This window comes from Pleurodeles waltl, chromosome 4_1 (assembly GCF_031143425.1).
Source record: "Pleurodeles waltl isolate 20211129_DDA chromosome 4_1, aPleWal1.hap1.20221129, whole genome shotgun sequence".
NCBI classification, from domain to species: Eukaryota; Metazoa; Chordata; class Amphibia; order Caudata; family Salamandridae; genus Pleurodeles; species Pleurodeles waltl.
Window position 1 is genome coordinate 250,719,759 of NC_090442.1, and position 22,440 is coordinate 250,742,198.

Consider the following 22,440-nt stretch of genomic DNA (forward strand, 5'->3'; position numbering starts at 1 on the left):
ATTACATCCATTCATGGAACACACACTTCCTTAAATGTTGGTTTAACATTTGAATCCCTTTTACTGGTACAATGTACAGTGACCCGATATGTGATTCCTACAATGTGCCCTGGAATTACTCATTGTTAGTGCAAGATCAGTATCTAAGCTTGATAAACAGCAAAAAAGTCTTCATGCTGACTGTTGGAAACGGCCCATGCTGCAGGGTTATCCCAAAACCTTGTGCCTCTGATCTCCTGTTTTTGACTGTGTGCTAAAAATTCGTTTTTGCTGGCTTTAGGAGTCTGGGCACTTTACCACTGCTGACCAGTGCTAAAGTGCAAGTGTCCGCTGTCTAAATTGTATTGGTGATTGGTTTATCCATAATTCCCATATTTGATTTACTATAGTAATCAATCAATCAATCAATTTGTAAAGCGCGCTACATACCTATGAGGGTTTCAAGGCGCTGGAGGGGGGGTTCGGGGGGGATGAGGAGGGTGCTGCTACTGCTCGAAGAGCCATGTCTTGAGGAGTTTTCTGAAGGAAAGAAGGTCCTGGGTCTGTCGTAGATCCGACAGGAGGGTGTTCCAGGTCTTGGCGGCGAGGTACGAGAATGATCTGCCGCCTGAAGATTTGCGCTGGATGTGGGGGATGGAGGCGAGGGCGAGGTTTGCAGAGCGGAGATGCCGGGTGGGGGTGTAGAAGCTGAGTCTGTTGTTCAGGTATGTTGGTCCAGTGTTGTGGAGTGCCTTGTGTGCGTGGGTGAGGAGCTTGAAGGTGATCCTCTTGTTGACGGGGAGCCAGTGAAGGTCTCTTAGGTGAGGGGTGATGTGGCAGTGGCGAGGGATGTTGAGGATGAGTCGGCGGAGGCGTTCTGGATGCGTTGGAGGAGTTTGGATGGGATACCGGTGTAGAGGGCGTTGCCGTAGTCTGCTGCTGACGAGGGCGTGGGTTACAGTTTTTCTTGTTTCTGTTGGGATCCATTTGTAAACTCTGCGAAGCATGCGGAGGGTGTTGTAGCAGGAGGAGGAAATGGTGCTGACCTGCTTTGATATGGAGAGTGAGGAGTCGAAGGTGAAGCCGAGGTTTCGTGCGCTGTCGGTGGGTGTCGGTGGGGGACCCAGCGTGGTCGGCCACCATGAGTTGTCCCAGGCGGAGGGGGGGTGCCCAAGGATGAGGACCTCTGTTCAGTTCAGTTCAAGGCGATGGCTTTTAGTCCCTCGTGGAGGTTGGTTTTGGCGGTGTGCAGGCCCTTGGTGAGGGAGAGGATGAGTTGGGTGTCGTCGGCGTAGGAGATGATGTTGAGGTTGTGCTGACGGGCCACTTGTGCAAGGGGGGAATGTAGATGTTGAACAGCGTTGGGCTGAGGGATGAGCCCTGGGGTACGCCGCAGATGATGTTGAAGGCTTTGGATTGGTACGGGGGTGGCGGACTCTTTGGGTTCTGCCGGCGAGGAAGGATGCGGTCCATTCGAGGGCCTGGCCCTGGATTCCTGCTGCGTGGAGGCGGGATTTTAGGGTGTGGTGACAGACTGTGTCAAATGCGGCTGATAGATCTAGGAGGATGAGGGCTGATGTTTCTCCATTGTCGAGGTGGCTTCTGATGTCGTCTGTGGCGGCGAGGAGGGCGGTTTCGGTGCTCTGGTTGCTTCTGAAGCCGGACTGGGAGGGGTCGAGGATGTTGTTGTCTTCGAGGTACCGAGTGAGCTGAGTGTTGACGATTTTCTCGATGACCTTTGCTGGGAAAGGGAGCAGAGAGATGGGCCAGAAGTTTTTCAGGTCCTTGGGGTAAGCCTTTGGTTTCTTGAAAAGGCCGTTGATTTTGGCGTGTTTCCAGCTTTCAGGGAATCTTGCAGTTTCGAAGGAGATGTTGATGGCTTTCCGTAGGTGTGGTGCGATGGCTGTGTCTGCTTTGTTAAAGATGTGGTGTGGGCAGGGGTCTGATGGTGATCCGGAGTGGATGAAGTTCATGGTCTTGCGGGTTTCGTCGTCGCTGATGCTGGTCCAGGAGGTCAGTCGGCTGGAGCGGGTGGAGTTCGTGGTGGGTGGGGTAGGAGCATCCGGAGTGTGAGGGGAGTTGAAGCTGTTGTGGATGTCCGTGATTTTTCAGTGGAAGGCGGTTGCTAGGGTGTCGCATAGTTCTTGGGAGGGGGTGATGTTGTTGACGGTGGCGTTTGGGTTGGAGAGTTCTTTTACGATGCTGAAAAGTTCTTTGCAGTCGTGGGCGTTGTTTTCTAGGTGGGTTTTGAAGGAGGATCTTTTTGCTAGCCTGATGAGTTTGTGCTGTTTGCTTGTGGCATCCTTGAGTGCCGTGTGGTTGTCTGGAGTGCATTCGAGTAGCCATATTTGCTTGAGTTTTCGGCAGTGGCGTTTGGAGGCTTGGAGGTCGTTGGTGAACCAGGTGGCTTTTTTGTTGATGTGGTTGTTGGAGGGTTTTCTGAGTGGAGCAAGGCGGTCGGTGCAGTCGTTGATCCATAGCTTGAGGTTGTGTGCGGCGATGTCAGGGTCGGTGGGGTTGACGGGCGGTTTCTGGGCTAGGGTGTTGGTTAGTTGAAGTTTGGTGACTTTGCCCCATCGTCGGCGGGGTGGTTGTTCGGTGAGGTGGTGTTCTGTCTGTTTCTTGAAGGTGAAGTTGATGCAGTGGTGGTCGATCCAGTAGAGTTCGGTGGTATGGTTGAAGGTGACGTGGTTGCTTGTGGAGAAGATGGGGTCGAGGGTGTGACCGGCTGTGTGTGTGTGGGTGTGTTGACGAGCTGTGTGAAGCCGAGGTTGGCGAGGTTTTCGGTCAGGGTGGTGGAGTTGGTGTCATTGTTGTTTTTGAGGTGAAAGTTCAGGTCCCCGAGGAGGATGTAGTCCGTGGAGGCGAGTGCGTGGGTGCTGGCCAGGTCCGCGATGGCGTTGCTGAAAGGTGCCCTGGGTCCTGGGGGTCTATAGATGAGTGTTCCTCTGAGCGTGGTGTTGGGGTCGGTGCGGACTTGGAAGTGAAGGAGTTCGGCAGCGCTGAAGCAGTCGTCCAGGGTGGTTTGGACTTCGAGGGTGGCTTTGTCGACGATGGCTATGCCTCCTCCGGTTCTGTTGGTGTGGTCTCGGCGAGCGACTTTGTATCCGTTCGGGATGGCTATGGCGATGTCAGATGCTGAGAAGTCGTTCCACCAAGTTTCGGTTAGAAAGGCCACGTCCGGGGAGGTGGAGTCGAGCAGGTCCCAGACTTCGATGGCGTGCTTGCGTGCTGAGCGGGTGTTGAGGAGTATGCAACGGAGGTGGTTGGTCTTGATCCTAGGAGGTTTGTGGGCTCTGTTACAGGTGAAGCAGCAGTTGTGGCAGGAGAAGGGTCCGTGCGTGCTCTTTGGAGAGGCCTGAAAGCAGGTGGTGTCTCGGCTGGTGTTGAGTGCGCGGAGGGTGTCGGTGTTATAGCGAATGCTGACGGGGTGGCTGTTGCCGGGGCCAGGGGTTGTGGCGCTGGGCGCAGTCCAGACGTGGACGGGCACAGGCGGGCTTGCCTTTGGCGTGCCCGCTGTGCGCGGCGGCGCCGCGGCTGCCATAAGAGGAGGGGTGGGTGGGAGTGGCAGCTGGGAGGCGGGAGGGCCTGACGAATGAGAGGGCTGGGGGGTGGGGCCGCAGGGTACACAGCGGCGGGAAAAAAACAAGCAAAGGAAACGGTGAGAATGAGGGGGAGGTGGGAGGGGCCGCAGGGGACGCAGCAATGGGAAAAAAAACAAGCAAAGGAAACGGTGAGAAGTAGGGGGGAGGCGGGAGGGGCCGCAGGGGACGCAGCGGCGGGGAAAAAAACAAGCAAAGGAAATGGTGGGAAGGAGGGGGGAGGCGGGAGGGACCGCAGGGGACGCAGCGGCAGGGAGAACGGGAGAGAAAAAAACGGAATGGAGGTGGCACGGATGGCGGAGCGGGGAGCGACCTGCCTGCAGAAGCAGGGTCAAAGGTTGCTCCCTGCTACCGCGCCGCGGCTGCCATAAGAGGAGGGGAGGGTAGGAGTGGCAGCTGGGAGGCGGGAGGGCCTGACGAATGAGAGGGCTGGGGGGTGGGGCCGCAAGGGACGCAGCGGCGGGGAAAAAGCAAGCAGAGGAAATGGTGAGGAGGCGGGAGGGGCCGCAGGGGACACAGCGGAGGGGGGAAAAAAAAGCGAAGGAAACGGTGAGAAGGAGGGGGGAGGCAGGAGGGGCCGCAGGGGCCGCAGGGGACACAGCGGCAGGAAAAAAACAAGCAAAGGAAACGGTGAGAAGGAGGAGGGAGGCAGGAGGGGCCACAGGGGACGCAGCGGCGGGGAGAGCGGGAGAGAAAAAAACTGAATGGAGGTGGCGCGGATGGCGGAGCGGGGAGCGACCTGCCTGCAGAAGCAGGGTCAAAGGTTGCTCCCTGCTACCGCGGCTGCCATAAGAGGAGGGGAGGGTGGGAGTGGCAGCTGGGAGGCGGGAGGGCCTGACGAATGAAAGGGCTGGGGGGGGTGGTGCCGCAGGGGACGCAGCGGCGGGAAAAAAACAAGCAAAGGAAATGGTGAGAAGGAGGGGGGAGGCAGGAGGGGCGGCAGGGGACGCAGCGGCAGCGGCGGAAAAAAACAAGCAAAGGAAACGGTGAGAAGGCGGGGGGAGGCGGGAGGGGATGCAGCGGCGGGAAAAAACAAGCAAAGGAAACGGTGAGAAGGAGGGGGGAGGCGGGAGGGGCCGCAGGGGACGCAGCGGCGGGGAGAGCAGGAGAGAAAAAAACGGAATGGAGGTGGCGCGGATGGCGGAGCGGGGAGCGACCTGCCTGCAGAAGCACTATTAAAGAGCACTATGTGTGATCAGGGTATGTAAATCACTGAGTAGCCTTGTAAACATGTCTCAGAGCTGCCACTGCAGTGTCTGTGTGTGTAATATTAAACTGCTATTTCGACCTGGCAAGTGCACCCAGTTGCCAGGCCCAAACCTTCCTTTTTACTACATCAGTCACCCCTAAAGTAGGCCCGAGGCAGCCCCACTGGCAGGCTGCAGGGTATTTAAAAGGTAGCATATGTGTGTTTTACATGTCCTGATAGCGAAATATTGTTAATTTCTTTTTTCACTATTGCAAGGGCTATCACTCCCCTAGGGTAACATGGGGATTACCTTGAATATCTTTTAAGGGTAATTTCCCATTGGGAGCAGACAGAGATGTGGAGTTTGAGGTCTCTGAACTCACAATTAAAAAATACATCTTTTGGAGAAGTTGGTTTTTGAATTGTAAGTTTTAAAATGCCACTTTTAGAAAGTGGGCATTTTCTTGCTCAACCATTAGTTGCCTCTGCTGGTCTACTGACTGCTGGTCATGATGACAGTTGGGCTGTTGGAGCATTCACTCTAGACAGTCACACAAAGGGAGCTAAGAGTTGCCCTGCATATCCTGATGGCCCATCACCAGGTTGATGGGTCTTCCTGAGTTACAGTGGTAGGGGGAGCTGACACTTGCATCTGAATAGGGCTGTGCCTCTCTCCAAACTCCTGGAGTGTGTCTTGGGCCAGGGCGGAGTCTTGTGCACTACAAAGTCTTCTCTTTGAAGTGTGCCTACTTCAAAGACAGACATTAGTATAAGTACTGGACCTCTGACTCCCCATTTTTATAATCCTTCTGGACTGAAAACATTCTGCCAAAAGAACTGGATGCGGTAGCAGGGACTGCCACTCTGTCTTTTGCTTTGCTGTGCTAGCCTGCTGCTTGCTGCTTCTGTCCTGGGAGAGAAAGGACTGGACTTTGCTTTCTACATCCTGCTTTCAAAGGGCTTGGACTGAGCCTTCCTCCTGTTAAGAAGTCTCAGGGACATCAAAGACTTCACCTGCCAGCACCTGGGCACATCCAGTTCCTGGGCCCTTTGGAATGCGTTCTGGTGCAACCAAGAAGAAACCAAGCACATCGACTCCAGAGCGACTTCAGAACCAGCGCCACTGTCTAACTCCGTGCAATGACAGTGGCAGACACTGCATGCCTGATGCCACTCCAGAGCCTCCTACGTCCCGCCACAGTGTGAGTCTACAATGCTGTATCACCGACGTCCATGGCATCCGACTCCACCGCAGCACCTGTGGCCCTCACATCTTTACCTGCTGGATCCATCGACCCCTGCCTTGTCGGAAGGCATTGCCACCTCCCCGACTCCGTGCAACGTCTTTGTTTCATCATTGTCTTCCAAGGTACTGTACCTAGGTCCGTACGACTCTGTGACCGTCCCGCACTCCACTGCGAGTGGAGTTGGACTGTTTGAGATGACTGTCAAGACGTTGTGATAGCCCCATTTGGAGCTATTGTGTTTCTAACCACTATACTAAGATTTAATCTTTGACAATGTGTATCTTTGCTTCTATATGTTGGATTATTGGTCTTGTTTTACTCAGATAAATAATGGCTATTTTTCTAAACTGGTGTGGAGTAAATTTTGTGGTGTTCTCACTGTGTTACTGTGTGAATGTATAAAATATGAGATAAGCCTGGCTACTCGTGACAAACTACCAAGGGTTTGAGCACGGGTTATCTTAACTGTGTGACTCCCTTATCCTGACAAGAGTGAGGGTTCCTCAACTAGAGGCCCCATTTTTTTGTTTTTTTAAAAAGCTTCTTTTGTGATCCTACAGTGCAGCTTTGTTGATTCTCCCAGTATTTTTTATGATCTGCAATCTTCTGTGAGAAGCTGGTAGTCTTCCTAATGATCCTTTATCTCTATTAACAGTTATTCTTAGATGTTTCAAATGCACATTAAACCAGCCCTGCTTGGACTGGCTTTCTTTATTTGATGAGTGCTTCCATACATGGGGTAACCACTTCGTTGAGGATGTAGCCCATCAAGTATGACCAGCTACTACACATTAAGGAAAATTCTTTATGCGTGTTTAGGATAACAGTGAGCAAGTTATTTGAGTCTTCAGAGAACAGGCATGGTGCCACCTGACTCCATGTCAATTACAGCCATTTAACGTGCTCGTCCTGGCTTTCATTTCTTTCATGGCTAGTAAAAGCATTCTAAAAGTAGCAACTTGTGCATTGTCTTTTAATTGTGTGTAAAATTTCAAATTTTGAGAAGCAAGATAATACCGGGGCTGAAACAAACGTATGGTCCAGCATGGCAGTCGTGCATTGAATGTATGGAATTAATGGAGGCACCGGGGCTTAGCCTTACATTCAAAGCTCTTGGGTTTAATGAGGTGATACCCTGCGCTGAACTGGGATTGATAGCAGGGAAAATGTATACAAGTTTAAAATCAACTTTAATATAACTTGTATATTATTTTGGCCATTAGGTATCTGATGTAATCTTGCTTTCTCTTTGCTTGTACGGTGCACATATAGGTTAAACAATAACAAAGTGTCACTATCACTAGCACGTTTGCATTTTAATCCCAGAGCCCGAATGCATATAATGTGAAGCTCAGCAGCCTTCGCTGAACAAATGAGGACATTGGTCATACACATTATTATACCTCCATTCTATACATATTATTTCAAGGTTTATGCCAAAATTGATTGCCTGTTCTTCTTCTATTGTCTGGGCCCAGGAAAATCCCACAACTAGTGATGATCAAACATAATGTAGCTTTATTCATGATGTTATGATTTTTACGCTAGACTACATCTCGGGGGCGCCCTGACATTTTATAGTTACCTTAGGGCACGAGTTATAGTTACTTGAGGTACACTACATTGCTGAATTTCTATGATTTCGTATGTTTAAAACGAGAGCCTAACTATAACGTCCCTGTAACGTTTGTTTTTTTAAGAATATGAATATATATATATATATAATATACACACACACACACACACACACATATATATATATATATATATATATATATATACACACACATATGTATACACACACACACAATTTGGACAGGTCATGATTTGAACATTTCATTACTTCATAGATTCATTCATATCTGCCTCCTGACTATGGGCTAATTTATTCCACAAAACCCCAAACGAATAGTGGTTGAATGAATTCCCAGACACTTAAAGGATATTTTGACCCATTAGAAGGGGCAGTGAGGCTGAAACCTATCTTATGCAATTTTTGCAAGTGCTATGTTAAATAACTCTGACTTCTGTTCATTTATTTAATCAAAATAATTGTTCTCCTTAGACTTCTATACCTCGGCCCGACACTTCCTTTAAGATTCCTCAGGCACAGCCAATATTTCTGCATGCTGAATTGATAAACCTCAAATAGGCAGGCAGAAGAATAAGAATCAATTAAAAAAAACATTATACTAGCATACAAAGATAAGAGAGGGCTGACGTCCAGCTATACTTTAATATTATAGAGCAGTCCACTTCTTGGTGGTGATAGAGTGGAAAGGGAGAGGCTCAGAAAAGAAGTGGCTTGAAGCATGCAAGAGAGAGTTTGGAGTGAGAGGTTGGACAGACTACAATACATACAGCTTAGACACTGAAAAGCGTGGCAGTGAAAAGGGAACTGACACCCTTGATACATCAGGGCCCCATGGGCTAATATCTGGCATCTAAAACATTATTTGGCTAATGCACTGCTTGGAGATTTCAAACTAGGTGTGTTAAGATCCTGGGTATGGAAGTTCAAGGTGAGGGGTGGGGGGCATAGCAGCTAGATATTCAAAAATATATAGCAGCACCCTATATAATGTCATCGTATAACGTTTTATGCCATTCGAACATTAGCACCAACTGTATGTCACAGCTACGGAAGTGTGCTGGAAATGCTAGGAATACAAGGGCTTGTACAAAGAAAGTGGAATCTCACCCTGAGTGTGGGAACTAATAGATCAGCCTTTGTAGGAAAGTACCATCTTGCCTGGCATGTTACCCCCATATTTCCACCTGGGATGAGCACCTGGTCCACCTTTGGAAAGTTTTGGAGGCCCTGCAAAAGGCAGGCCTCACTATCAAGGCCTCAAAGTGCCAGATAGGGCAGGGAAAGGTGGTTTATCTGGGACACCTGGTAGGTGGAGAACAGATTGCACCACTACAGGGGAAAATCCAGACAATCATGGATTGGGTCCCCCCTACAACACAGACCCAGGTGAGAGCCTTCTTAGGCCTCCCTGGGTATTACAGGAGATTCATTAAAAACTATGGCTCCATAGCAGCCCCACTTAATGATCTGACTAGTAAGAAGATGCCTAAAAAGGTATTGTGGACAGCTAGCTGTCAGAAAGCTTTTGAGGAGCTCAAACAGGCCATGTGCTCTGCACCTGTCCTAAAAAGCCCATGTTACTCCAACAAATTAATTGTTCAAACTGATGCATCTGAATTAGGGGTAGTCTTATCACAACTGAATTCTGAGGGCCAGGATCAACCAGTTGCTTTTATCAGCAGAAGGTTGACCCCTAGAGAAAAGCATTGGTCTGCCATAGAGAGGGAGGCCTTTGCTGTGGTCTGGGCAATGAAGAAGCTGAGGCCATACCTGTTTGGCACTCACTTTATTGTTCAGACAAACCACAAACCTCTACTTTGGCTAAAACAAATGAAAGGTGAAAACCCTAAATTGTTGAGGTGGTCCATATCTCTACAGGGAATGGACTATCAAGTGGAACATAGACCTGGGAGTACCCACTCCAATGCAGATAGACTCTCCAGATATTTCCACTTAGACAATGAAGACTCATCAGGTCATGGCTAGTCTTATTGTCCTTCGTTTGAGGGAGGGGGGGATGTAGGAAAGTATCATCTTGCCTGGCATGTTACCCCCATATTTCACTGTATATATGTTGTTTTAGTCTATGTGTCACTGGGACCCTGCCAGGCAGGGCCCCAGTGCTCATAAGCATGTGCCCTGTATGTGTTCCCTGTGTGATGCCTAACTGTCTCACAGAGGTTCTGCTATCCAGAACCCCAGTGGTTATGCTCTCTCTGCTTTCCAAAATTGTCACTAACAGGCTAGTGACTAAATTTACACCCATATAATTCCCTAGTATATGGTACTGAGGTATTGGGGTTCCAGAAGATCCCTATGGGCTGCAGCATTTTTTTTGCCACCCATAGGGAGCTCTGACAATTCTTACACAGGCCTGCCACTGCAGCCTGCGTGAAATAACGTCCACGTTATTTCACAGCCATTTACCACTACAATTAAGTAACTTATAAGTCACCTATATGTCTAACCTTCACCTGGTGAAGGTTGGGTGCAATGTTACTTAGTGTGTGGGCACCCTGGCACTAGCCAAGGTGCCCCTACATCATTCAGGGCAAATTCCCCAGACTTTGTGAGTGCGGGGACACCATTACACGCGTGCACTGTACATAGGTCACTACCTATGTACAGTGTCACAATGGTAACTCCGAACATGGCCATGTAACATGTCTAAGATCATGGAATTGTCGCCCCAATGCATAGTACCCGGGTACTGCCAAACCGCCTTTCCGGGGTCTCCACTGCAGCTGCTGCTGCCAACCCTTCAGACAGGTTTCTGCCCCCCCTGGGGTCCAAGCAGCCCTGGCCCAGGAAGGCAGAACAAAGGATTTCCTCTGAGAGAGGGTGTAACACCCTCTTCCTTTGGAAATAGGTGTCAGGGCTGGGGAGGAGTAGCCTCCCCCAGCCTCTGGAAATGCTCTGATGGGCACAGATGGTGCCCATCTCTGCATAAGCCAGTCTACACCGGTTTAGGGATCCCCCAGCTCTGCTCTGGCGCGAAACTGGACAAAGGAAAGGGGAGTGACCACTCCCCTGACCTGCACCTCCCAGGGGAGGTGCCCAGAGCTCCTCCAGTGTGTCCCAGACCTCTGCCATCTTGGAAACAGAGGTGTTTGAGGCACACTGGACTGCTCTGAGTGGCCAGTGCCAGCAGGTGACGTCAGAGGCTCCTTCTGATAGGCTCTTACCTCTCTTGGTAGCCAATCCTCCTTCCTAGGTAGCCAAACCTGCTTTTCTGGCAATTTAGGGTCTCTGCTTTGGGGAATTCTTCAGATAACGAATGCAAGAGCTCACCAGAGTTCCTCTGCATCTCCCTCTTCACCTTCTACCAAAGGATCGACCGCTGACTGCTCAGGACGCCTGCAAAACCGCAACAAAGTAGCAAGACGACTACTAGCAACCTTGTATCGCTTCATCCTGCCGGCTTTCTCGACTGTTTCCAGGTGGTGCATGCTCTAGGGGTAGCCTGCCTCCTCTCTGCACCAGGAGCTCTGAAGAAATCTCCCCCTGCAACCGCAGGCACCAAAAGACTGCATCACTGGTCCTCTGGGTCCCCTCTCAGCACGACGAGTGTGGTCCCTGGAACTCAGCAACTCTGTCCAAGTGACTCCCACAGTCCAGTGACTCTTCAGTCCAAGTTTGGTGGAGGTAAGTCCTTGCCTCCCCACGCTAGACTGCATTGCTGGGTACTGCGTGATTTGCAGCTGCTCCGGCTCCTGTGCACTCTTCCAGGATTTCCTTCGTGCACAGCCAAGCCTGGGTCCCCGACACTCTAACCTGCAGTGCACAACCTTCTGAGTTGTCCTCCGGCATCGTGGTACTCCCTTTTGTGACTTCGCGTGGACTCCAGTTCACTCTTCTTTCAAGTGCCTGTTCAGGTACTTCTGCGGGTGCTGCCTGCTTCTGTGAGGGCTCCCCGACTTGCTGGGCACCCCCTCTGCCTCCTCCTCCAAGTGGCGACATCCTGGTCCCTCCTGGGCCACAGCAGCACCCAAAAACCTTTACTGTGACCCTTGCAGCTAGCAAGGCTTGTTTGCGGTCTTTCTGCGTGGGAACCCCTCTGCAAGCTTCATCGCGACGTGGGACATCCATCCTCCAAAGGAGAAGTTCCTAGTCCTCTTCTTTCTTGCAGAACTCCAAGCTTCTTCCAAAAGATGGCAGCTTCTTTGCACCCTCAGCTGGCATTTCCTGGGCTCCTGCCCACTCTCGACACTGTCGGGACTATTGGACTTGGTCCCCTTGTCTTACAGGTACTCAGGTCCGGAAATCCACTGTTGTTGCATTGCTGGTGTTTGTTCTTCCTGCAGAATCCCCCTATCACGACTTCTGTGCTCTCTGGGGGTAGTAGGTGCACTTTACACCTACCTTTCAGGGTCTTGGGGTGGGCTATTTTTCTAACCCTCACTGTTTTCTTACAGTCCCAGCGACCCTCTACAAGCTCACATAGGTTTGGGGTCCATTCATGGTTCGCATTCCACTTTTGGAGTATATGGTTTGTGTTGCCCCTATACCTATGTGCTCCTATTGCAATCTACTGTAACCTTATACTGCTTGCATTACTTTTCTTGCTATTACTTACCTAAGTTTGGTTTGTGTACATATATCTTGTGTATATAACTTATCCTCATACTGAGGGTACTCACTGATATACTTTTGGTATATTGTCATAAAAATAAAGTACCTATATTTTTAGTAATTCTGTGTATTGTGTTTTCTTATGATATTGTGCATATGACACCAGTGGTATAGTAGGAGCTTTACATGTCTCCTAGTTCAGCCTAAGCTGCTTTGCCATAACTACCTTCTATCAGCCTAAGCTGCTAGAAACACCTCTTCTACACTAATAAGGGATAATTGGACCTGGCACAAGGTGTAAGTACCTCTGGTACCCACTACAAGCCAGGCCAGCCTCCTACATTGGTTGTGCAGCGGTGGGATAAGTACTTGTAACTACTTACCACTTTGTCATTGTGTACTTTTCATGAGAGAATAATATACAAAACAGTTCAGTGTATGTACACCTAACCAAAAAGTTTTGCTTTTCTTCTCTCAAACTTTTTACAAAAGTTCTGAAAAGTCTCTCTAAACTTCTAAAAGTTTTCTAAAAGTTAGAAAAAGTTTTTTCTCTGTTCTTTAAATAGTTTTGAAACTTTTTCTTCCTTCTCACTGTCTCTAAACCTTTTACTATCATGTCTGTAGAAGACTCTACTATTAAAATGGTCAATACTACTTATGACAATTTGAATTACAAGAGTCTAAGGAGTCTCTGCTTAGATAGAGGTTTAGTGATAGGAAAGAACCCTACAGAAGAGTTTCTATATAAACATGCTTATTGTGAATGATGAGTCCCAAGCAGGCACTTCAAATGAGAGGTTAATAGAAGGTTCCCATTCTGACTCAGGGGATCTCCTTGAGGGAGGTGGGGAGGGTTCTGTACCACATCTGCCCCCTAGCAGGACACCTAGTAATGTTGGTAGTAATGGAGGGTCCCATCATAGTAGGGGAGTCTTTATTCCTGGAGGCCAAGTTGTTAGGGTTCAGTCAGTTAGGGACAGATCCCCCTCTGTTGTTTCCAATTTATCTTCTGTGTCCAAGCATTCCCAACCCACCCACCCTGAAGACAACATGTTAGAAAGGGAACTCAAAAAGTTGAGGGTTGAAGAGACCAGACTGAAGCTTAAACAGCAACAGCTGGCCTTAGATAGGGAATCCCTAGACCTGGAGAAGGAGAGACAGAGATTGGGTTAGGACCCCATGGTGGCAGCAGCAGTATTCCTGATAGTAATCCTGTTAGAGAGCATGATTCCAGGAATCTGCACAAGATAGTTGTAGGAGGCTGGACTGGCTTGTAGTGAGTACCAAGGGGTACTTGCACCTTGCACCAGGCCCAGTTATCCCTTATTAGTGTATAAGGTGTCTAGCAGCTTAGGCTGATAGATAATGGTAGCTTAGCAGAGCAGCTTAGGCTGAACTAGGAGACATGTGAAGCTACTACAGTACCACTTAGTGTCATATGCACAATATCATAAGAAAACACAATACACAGTTATACTAAAAATAAAGGTACTTTATTTTTATGACAATATGCCAAAGTATCTTAGAGTGTACCCTCAGTGAGAGGATAGGAAATATACACAAGATATATATACACAATAGCAAAAATATGCAGTATAGTCTTAGAAAACAGTGCAAACAATGTATAGTTACAATAGGATGCAATGGGGAAACATAGGGATAGGGGCAACACAAACCATATACTCCAAAAGTGGAATGCGAACCACGAATGGACCCCAAACCTATGTGACCTTGTAGAGGGTCGCTGGGACTATTAGAAAATAGTGAGAGTTAGAAAAATAACCCTCCCCAAGACCCTGAAAAGTGAGTGCAAAGTGCACTAAAGTTCCCCTGAGGACAAAGAAGTCGTGTTAGAGGAATAATGCAGGAAAGACACAAACCAGCAATGCAACAACTGTGGATTTCCAATCTAGGGTACCTGTGGAACAAGGGGACCAAGTCCAAAAGTCACAAGCAAGTCGGAGATGGGCAAATGCCCAGGAAATGCCAGCTGCGGGTGCAAAGAAGCTTCGACTGGACAGAAGAAGCTGAGGTTTCTGCAGGAACGAAAAGGGCTAGAGACTTCCCCTTTGGTGGACGGATCCCTCTCGCCTTGGAGAGTCGTGCAGAAGTGTTTTCCCGCCGAAAGGACGCCAACAAGCCTTGCTAGTCGCAAATCGTGCCTTTGGCGTTTTTGGACGCTGCTGGGGCCCAGGAGGGACCAGGAGGTCGCAAATTGGACCTGAAGAGAGAGGGGACGTCGAGCAAGACAAAGAGCCCTCACTGAAGCATGTAGCACCCGGAGAAGGGCCAGAAACAGGCACTACGAGGATGCGTGAAACGGTGCTCGCCGAAGTTGCACAAAGGAGTCCCACGTCGCCGGAGCAAATCTTAGAAAGTCGTGCAATGCAGGTTAGAGTGCCGTGGACCCAGGCTTGGCTGTGCACAAAGGATTTCCGCCGGAAGTGCACAGGGGCCGGAGTAGCTGCAAAGTCGCGGTTCCCAGCAATGCAGCCCAGCGAGGTGAGGCAAGGACTTACCTCCACCAAACTTGGACTGAAGAGTCACTGGACTGTGGGGGTCACTTGGACAGAGTCGCTGGATTCGAGGGACCTCGCTCGTCGTGCTGAGAGGAGACCCAAGGGACCGGTAATGCAGCTTTTTGGTGCCTGCGGTTGCAGGGGGAAGATTCCGTCGACCCACGGGAGATTTCTTCGGAGCTTCTGGTGCAGAGAGGAGGCAGGCTACCCCCACAGCATGCACAAGCAGGAAAACAGTCGAGAAGGCGGCAGGATCAGCGTTACAGAGTTGCAGTAGTCGTCTTTGCTACTATGTTGCAGGTTTGCAGGCTTCCAGCGCGGTCAGCAGTAGTTTCCTTATCAGAAGGTGAAGAGAGAGATGCAGAGGAACTCGGATGAGCTCTTGCATTCGTTATCTAAAGTTTCCCCAGAGACAAAGACCCTAAATAGCCAGAAAAGAGGGTTTGGCTACATAGGAGAGAGGATAGGCTAGCAACACCTGAAGGAGCCTATCACAAGGAGTCTCTGACGTCACCTGGTGGCACTGGCCACTCAGAGCAGTCCAGTGTGCCAGCAGCACCTCTGTTTCCAAGATGGCAGAGGTCTGGAGCACACTGGAGGAGCTTTGGACACCTCCCAGGGGAGGTGCAGGTCCGGGGAGTGGTCACTCCCCTTTCCTTTGTCCAGTTTCGCGCCAGAGCAGGGGCTAAGGGGTCCCTGAACCGGTGTAGACTGGCTTATGCAGAATTGGGCACCTCTGTGCCCAACAAAGCATTTCCAGAGGCTGGGGGAGGCTACTCCTCCCCTGCCTTCACACCATTTTCCAAAGGGAGAGGGTGTCACACCCTCTCTCAGAGGAAGTTCTTTGTTCTGCCATCCTGGGCCATGCCTGGCTGGACCCCAGGAGGGCAGCTGCCTGTCTGAGGGGTTGGCAGCAGCAGCAGCTGCAGTGAAACCCCAGGAAGGGCAGTTTGGCAGTACCAGGGTCTGTGCTACAGACCACTGGGATCATGGGATTGTGCCAACTATGCCAGGATGGCATAGAGGGGGCAATTCCATGATCATAGACATGTTACATGGCCATATTCGGAGTTACCATTGTGAAGCTACATATAGGTAGTGACCTATATGTAGTGCACGCGTGTAATGGTGTCCCCGCACTCACAAAGTTCAGGGAATTGGCTCTGAACAATGTGGGGGCACCTTGGCTAGTGCCAGGGTGCCCTCACACTAAGTAACGTTGCACCTAACCTTTACCAGGTAAAGGTTAGACATATAGGTGACTTATAAGTTACTTAAGTGCAGTGTAAAATGGCTGTGAAATTAAGTGGACGTTATTTCACTCAGGCTGCAGTGGCAGGCCTGTGTAAGAATTGTCAGAGCTCCCTATGGGTGGCAAAAGAAATGCTGCAGCCCATAAGGATCTCCTGGAACCCCAATACCCTGGGTACCTCAGTACCATATACTAGGGAATTATAAGGGTGTTCCAGTAAGCCAATGTAAATTGGTAAAATTGGTCACTAGCCTGTTAGTGACAATTTGAAATAAATGAGAGAGCATAACCACTGAGGTTCTGGTTAGCAGAGCCTCAGTGAGACAGTTAGGCACCACACAGGGAACACCTACATATAGGCCACAAACTTATGAGCACTGGGGTCCTGACTAGCAGGGTCCCAGTGACACATAACAAACATACTGAAAACATAGGGTTTTCACTATGAGCACTGGGCCCTGGCTAGCAGGATCCCAGTGAGACAGTGAAAACACCCTGACATACACTCACAAACAGGCCAAAAGTGGGGGTAACAAGGCTAGAAAGAGGCTACTTTCTCACACAACCCCCCCCCCAAACGAAGGACAATAAGGCTAACCTTGGCCAGTTGAGACTTTATTGTCTAAGTGGTGATAAGTAGAGTAGCTCTGCAATAGACTGGTTACTCCCTTTATCATCCACTCTATGGTTACTTCCCTGTGGGGATGTAAACCACCCTGTTTGAAGTTTTTTAGCTAAGCAACAATGTGAAGATGTATTTTCAGAGTTTCTATCAGTAAGTTTTAGTTTAGAGCAGTGGGAATTGTCCACTGAACCTATTTGTAGTGATGGAAATGCCAGACAGGGATGCTGTCTCAGAAAAGCCATAGCTGGGCAAAAACTTTGTCCATATGGCTGGAAGAGAGAACAGGGATGCTGTTTCTCTTGAGTTGGAGCAGGGCAGGGATGCTGTCCTATGAGCTCCACACTAGGGCAGGGATGCTGTCCTAAGTGTTGTGAGGCAGTGCAGGGTTTCTGCACTAAAGTTTCTCTGGGAGGGTTGGAGGAATGCTCCATGTTAACTAAAATGGTGCTCTTTTTGTCACCAATGTTAGTTATCCCACAGAGAGGTACTTCTACCTCAGGGAGTCCAGCTTTGCCAGCTGATGATTCCCTTGGAACAGGTGCCACCCCAGGAGAGGTTTCTCCCACCACAGGAATGGTATCCTGAATGGTAGGGTGGTTAGGGGATACTGTGATACCCTTTTTACCTGTTGATGGAGAGGGATCCTGAGTTTTCAGGCCTTCTCTCCTTTGCTTTTTCATTTCAGTAGAAATGAGAGGGAACAATTCCTCAGGGATGCCCAGCATGGCTGCATGGGCATAAAACTCTACATCAGCCCAACCTGAGGCCTCTAGGTCATTACCTAAGAGACAGTCTACAGGTAAGCTAGGTGATACCACCACCTGCTTAGGGCCAGTAACTCCACCCCAACTAAACTGAATTATAGCTAAGGGAAGAAACTTAGTGGAGTTATGGACATCAATAATCTTATACTGTTGTCCAATGATGTGTTGATCAGGGTGCCCTAGGTTTTCAGTCACCAAAGGGATACTGGCACCTGTGTCCCTGTAGGCCAAGGCCTCAACACCGTTTATTGAAACTGTCTGCTTGTACTTATCCATTGTAAGGGGACAAGCAGCCAGTGTGGCAAGGCCAATGCCACTAGGTGTGACAGAAACTGTCTTGGGACTGACTACCCCAGTTTCTATTATGGACCCATAAGTGAACCTAACTACACCCTTAACTTGACTGTTGCTAGCAGTCCCACCACTAGTACCACTACTGCTAGGGGCACTAGAGCTTGATGTATTAGTGGTGGTAGGCTCAGGGGGTTTACCTGGACAGGACTTATCCCCTGGCCTATGGCCTCTGGTTTTACACACAAAGCACCAAGGCTTTTTAATGTGTGTTGGTTGAGAAGAAGAGGAAGAATTTGTTTTATCCCCACCCTCTGAAGAGTGTTTAAGAATTGAAGTGGGATCTTTGGTTTTACCCTTATCCCCATGCTTATCTTGAGATTTTTCACCATCTTTCTTCTTATTGCCATCTTTGTCACCCCCTGTATGAACTTTTCTGTTCACCCTTGTTCTGACCCATTTGTCTGCCTTCTTTCCCAATTCTTGGGGAGAGGTCAGATCAGAGTCTACCAGGTACTGGTGCAACAAATCAGACACACAATTATTAAGTATATGCTCTCTCAGGATTGTGTTATACAGGCTATCATAATCAGTAACTTTACTGCCATGTAACCACCCCTCCAAGGCCTTCACTGAATGGTCAATGAAATCAACCCAGTCTTGTGAAGACTCCTTTTTGGTGTCTCTGAACTTTATCCTGTGTTGTTCAGTGGTTAAGCCATAACCATCCAGGAGTGCATTCTTAAGAACTGTAAAATTATTGGCATCACTTTCTTTCACAGTAAGGAGTCTATCCCTACCCTTTCCACTAAATGATAGCCATAGGATAGCAGCCCACTGCCTTTGAGGGACATCCTGTACAACACAGGCCCTCTCAAGTGCAGCAAACCACTTGTTAATGTCATCCCCCTCCTTATAAGGGGGAACTATCTTGTGCAGATTCCTGGAATCATGCTCTTTTGCAGGATGACTATGGGGAATACTGCTGCTGCCACCATGGGTTTCTAAACCCAACTTCTGTCTTTCCTTCTCTAATTCTAAAGACTGTCTATCCAAATCCAGCTGTTGCTTTTTAAGCTTCAGTCTGGTTTGTTCCACTCTCAACTTATTGAGTTCCCTCTCTAACATTCTGTCATCAGGGTTGGTGGGAGGGACATTCCTAGATACAGAGGTATGATGGGAATGAACAGAAGGGGACCTGTCCCTTACAGAAGCCACCCTAACAGCTTGGTTAACAGAAACATTACTACCAGTATGGTGAGAATAAATGTTTTTGCTATGATGTGAGACAACACTATTTGTATGGTGTGGCTCATTATCATTACCAACTATGCTAGACTGTCTAGTAATGGGCAGGCTAGGAAGTTTCTTTCCTGAATCTTTTCCTGGGGGAGTCCCTGAATCAGATTGGGAACTATTAGGTACTTTTTCAACAGATGAGGCACCTATGGCCTTATCCTGTTCTCTAAGCATGTTAAGTAACAGTTCCAAGGAAGGATTCTTCCCTACACTCAAACCTCTCTCTATACAGAGACTCCTTGCTCTTTTCCAGCTAAGGTTGTCATATGCAAGTTTGGACAGATCAACATTTTGGCCTGTGCCAGACATTTTTAGAGAGAGTTAAAGTGATAGTAAAAGATAAAAAGTTTGTCAGAGCTTTTAGAAAGACAGAAAAAAACTTTTTAAACTTTTAAGAACTTTTTGAAAGTTTAGAAGTACTTTTCAGCACTTAGAAAAGAGTGAAAAGAGGAAATGCAAAACTTTTTGGCTATGTGTATATACACTGACCTTGTTTTGTATATTTTTCTCTTATGAAAAGTACAATGACAAGAGTGGTAAGTAGTCTCAAGCACTTATCCCACCACTGCACAACCAATGTAGGAGGCTGGACTGGCTTGTAGTGAGTACCAAGGGGTACTTGCACCTTGCACCAGGCCCAGTTATCCCTTATTAGTGTATAGGGTGTCTAGCAGCTTAGGCTGATAGATAATGGTAGCTTAGCACAGCAGCTTAGGCTGAACTAGGAGACGTGTGAAGCTACTACAGTACCACTTAGTGTCATATGCACAATATCATAAGAAAACACAATACACAGTTATACTAAAAATAAAGGTACTTTATTTTTATGACAATATGCCAAAGTATCTTAGAGTGTACCCTCAGTGAGAGGATAGGAAATATACACAAGATATATATACACAATAGCAAAAATATGCAGTATAGTCTTAGAAAACAGTGCAAACAATGTATAGTTACAATAGGACGCAATGGGGAAACATAGGGATAGGGGCAACACAAACCATATACTCCAAAAGTGGAATGCGAACCACGAATGGACCCCAAACCTATGTGACCTTGTAGAGGGTCGCTGGGACTATTAGAGAATAGTGAGAGTTAGAAAAATAACCCTCCCCAAGACCCTGAAAAGTGAGTGCAAAGTGCACTAAAGTTCCCCTGAGGACAAAGAAGTCGTGTTAGAGGAATAATGCAGGAAAGACACAAACCAGCAATGCAACAACTGTGGATTTCCAATCTAGGGTACCTGTGGAACAAGGGGACCAAGTCCAAAAGTCACAAGCAAGTCGGAGATGGGCAAATGCCCAGGAAATGCCAGCTGCGGGTGCAAAGAAGCTTCGACTGGACAGAAGAAGCTGAGGTTTCTGCAGGAACGAAAAGGGCTAGAGACTTCCCCTTTGGTGGACGGATCCCTCTCGCCTTGGAGAGTCGTGCAGAAGTGTTTTCCCGCCGAAAGGACGCCAACAAGCCTTGCTAGTCGCAAATCGTGCGTTTGGCGTTTTTGGACGCTGCTGGGGCCCAGGAGGGACCAGGAGGTCGCAAATTGGACCTGAAGAGAGAGGGGACGTCGAGCAAGACAAAGAGCCCTCAGTGAAGCAGGTAGCACCCGGAGAAGTGCCAGAAACAGGCACTACGAGGATGCGTGAAACGGTGCTCGCCGAAGTTGCACAAAGGAGTCCCACGTCGCCGGAGACCAACTTAGAAAGTCGTGCAATGCAGGTTAGAGTGCCGTGGACCCAGGCTTGGCTGTGCACAAAGGATTTCCGCCGGAAGTGCACAGGGGCCGGAGTAGCTGCAAAGTCGCGGTTCCCAGCAATGCAGCCCAGTGAGGTGAGGCAAGGACTTACCTCCACCAAACTTGGACTGAAGAGTCACTGGACTGTGGGGGTCACTTGGACAGAGTCGCTGGATTCGAGGGACCTCGCTCGTCGTGCTGAGAGGAGACCCAAGGGACCGGTAATTCAGCTTTTTGGTGCCTGCGGTTGCAGGGGGAAGATTCCGTCGACCCACGGGAGATTTCTTCGGAGCTTCTGGTGCAGAGAGGAGGCAGGCTACCCCCACAGCATGCACAAGCAGGAAAACAGTCGAGAAGGCGGCAGGATCAGCGTTACAGAGTTGCAGTAGTCGTCTTTGCTACTATGTTGCAGGTTTGCAGGCTTCCAGCGCGGTCAGCAGTCGTTTCCTTATCAGAAGGTGAAGAGAGAGATGCAGAGGAACTCGGATGAGCTCTTGCATTCGTTATCTAAAGTTTCCCCAGAGACAGAGACCCTAAATAGCCAGAAAAGAGGGTTTGGCTACCTAGGAGAGAGGATAGGCTAGCAACACCTGAAGGAGCCTATCACAAGGAGTCTCTGACGTCACCTGGTGGCACTGGCCACTCAGAGCAGTCCAGTGTGCCAGCAGCACCTCTGTTTCCAAGATGGCAGAGGTCAGGAGCACACTGGAGGAGCTCTGGACACCTCCCAGGGGAGGTGCAGGTCAGGGGAGTGGTCACTCCCCTTTCCTTTGTCCAGTTTCGCGCCAGAGCAGGGGCTAAGGGGTCCCTGAACCGGTGTAGACTGGCTTATGCAGAATTGGGCACCTCTGTGCCCAACAAAGCATTTCCAGAGGCTGGGGGAGGCTACTCCTCCCCTGCCTTCACACCATTTTCCAAAGGGAGAGGGTGTCACACCCTCTCTCAGAGGAAGTTCTTTGTTCTGCCATCCTGGGCCAGGCCTGGCTGGACCCCAGGAGGGCAGCTGCCTGTCTGAGGGGTTGGCAGCAGCAGCAGCTGCAGTGAAACCCCAGGAAGGGCAGTTTGGCAGTACCAGGGTCTGTGCTACAGACCACTGGGATCATGGGATTGTGCCAACTATGCCAGGATGGCATAGAGGGGGCAATTCCATGATCATAGACATGTTACATGGCCATATTCGGAGTTACCATTGTGAAGCTACATATAGGTAGTGACCTATATGTAGTGCACGCGTGTAATGGTGTCCCCGCACTCAAAAAGTTCAGGGAATTGGCTCTGAACAATATGGGGGCACCTTGGCTAGTGCCAGGGTGCCCTCACACTAAGTAACTTTGCACCTAACCTTTACCAGGTAAAGGTTAGACATATAGGTGACTTATAAGTTACTTAAGTGCAGTGTAAAATGGCTGTGAAATAACGTGGACGTTATTTCACTCAGGCTGCAGTGGCAGGCCTGTGTAAGAATTGTCAGAGCTCCCTATGGGTGGCAAAAGAAATGCTGCAGCCCATAGGGATCTCCTGGAACCCCAATACCCTGGGTACCTCAGTAACATATACTAGGGAATTATAAGGGTGTTCCAGTAAGCCAATGTAAATTGGTAAAATTGGTCACTAGCCTGTTAGTGACAATTTGAAATAAATGAGAGAGCATAACCACTGAGGTTCTGGTTAGCAGAGCCTCAGTGAGACAGTTAGGCACCACACAGGGAACACCTACATATAGGCCACAAACTTATGAGCACTGGGGTCCTGACTAGCAGGGTCCCAGTGACACA

The 22,440-nt window shown here is 49.1% G+C and overlaps 1 protein-coding gene across 1 annotated transcript in view; it reads right to left on the reverse strand.

The window, feature by feature from the left end:
• Positions 1–22,440, reverse strand: part of ATXN10 (ataxin 10) — a 1,000,711-nt gene that overhangs the window by 615,477 nt on the left and 362,794 nt on the right. The gene's annotated exons all lie outside the window — the stretch shown is intronic.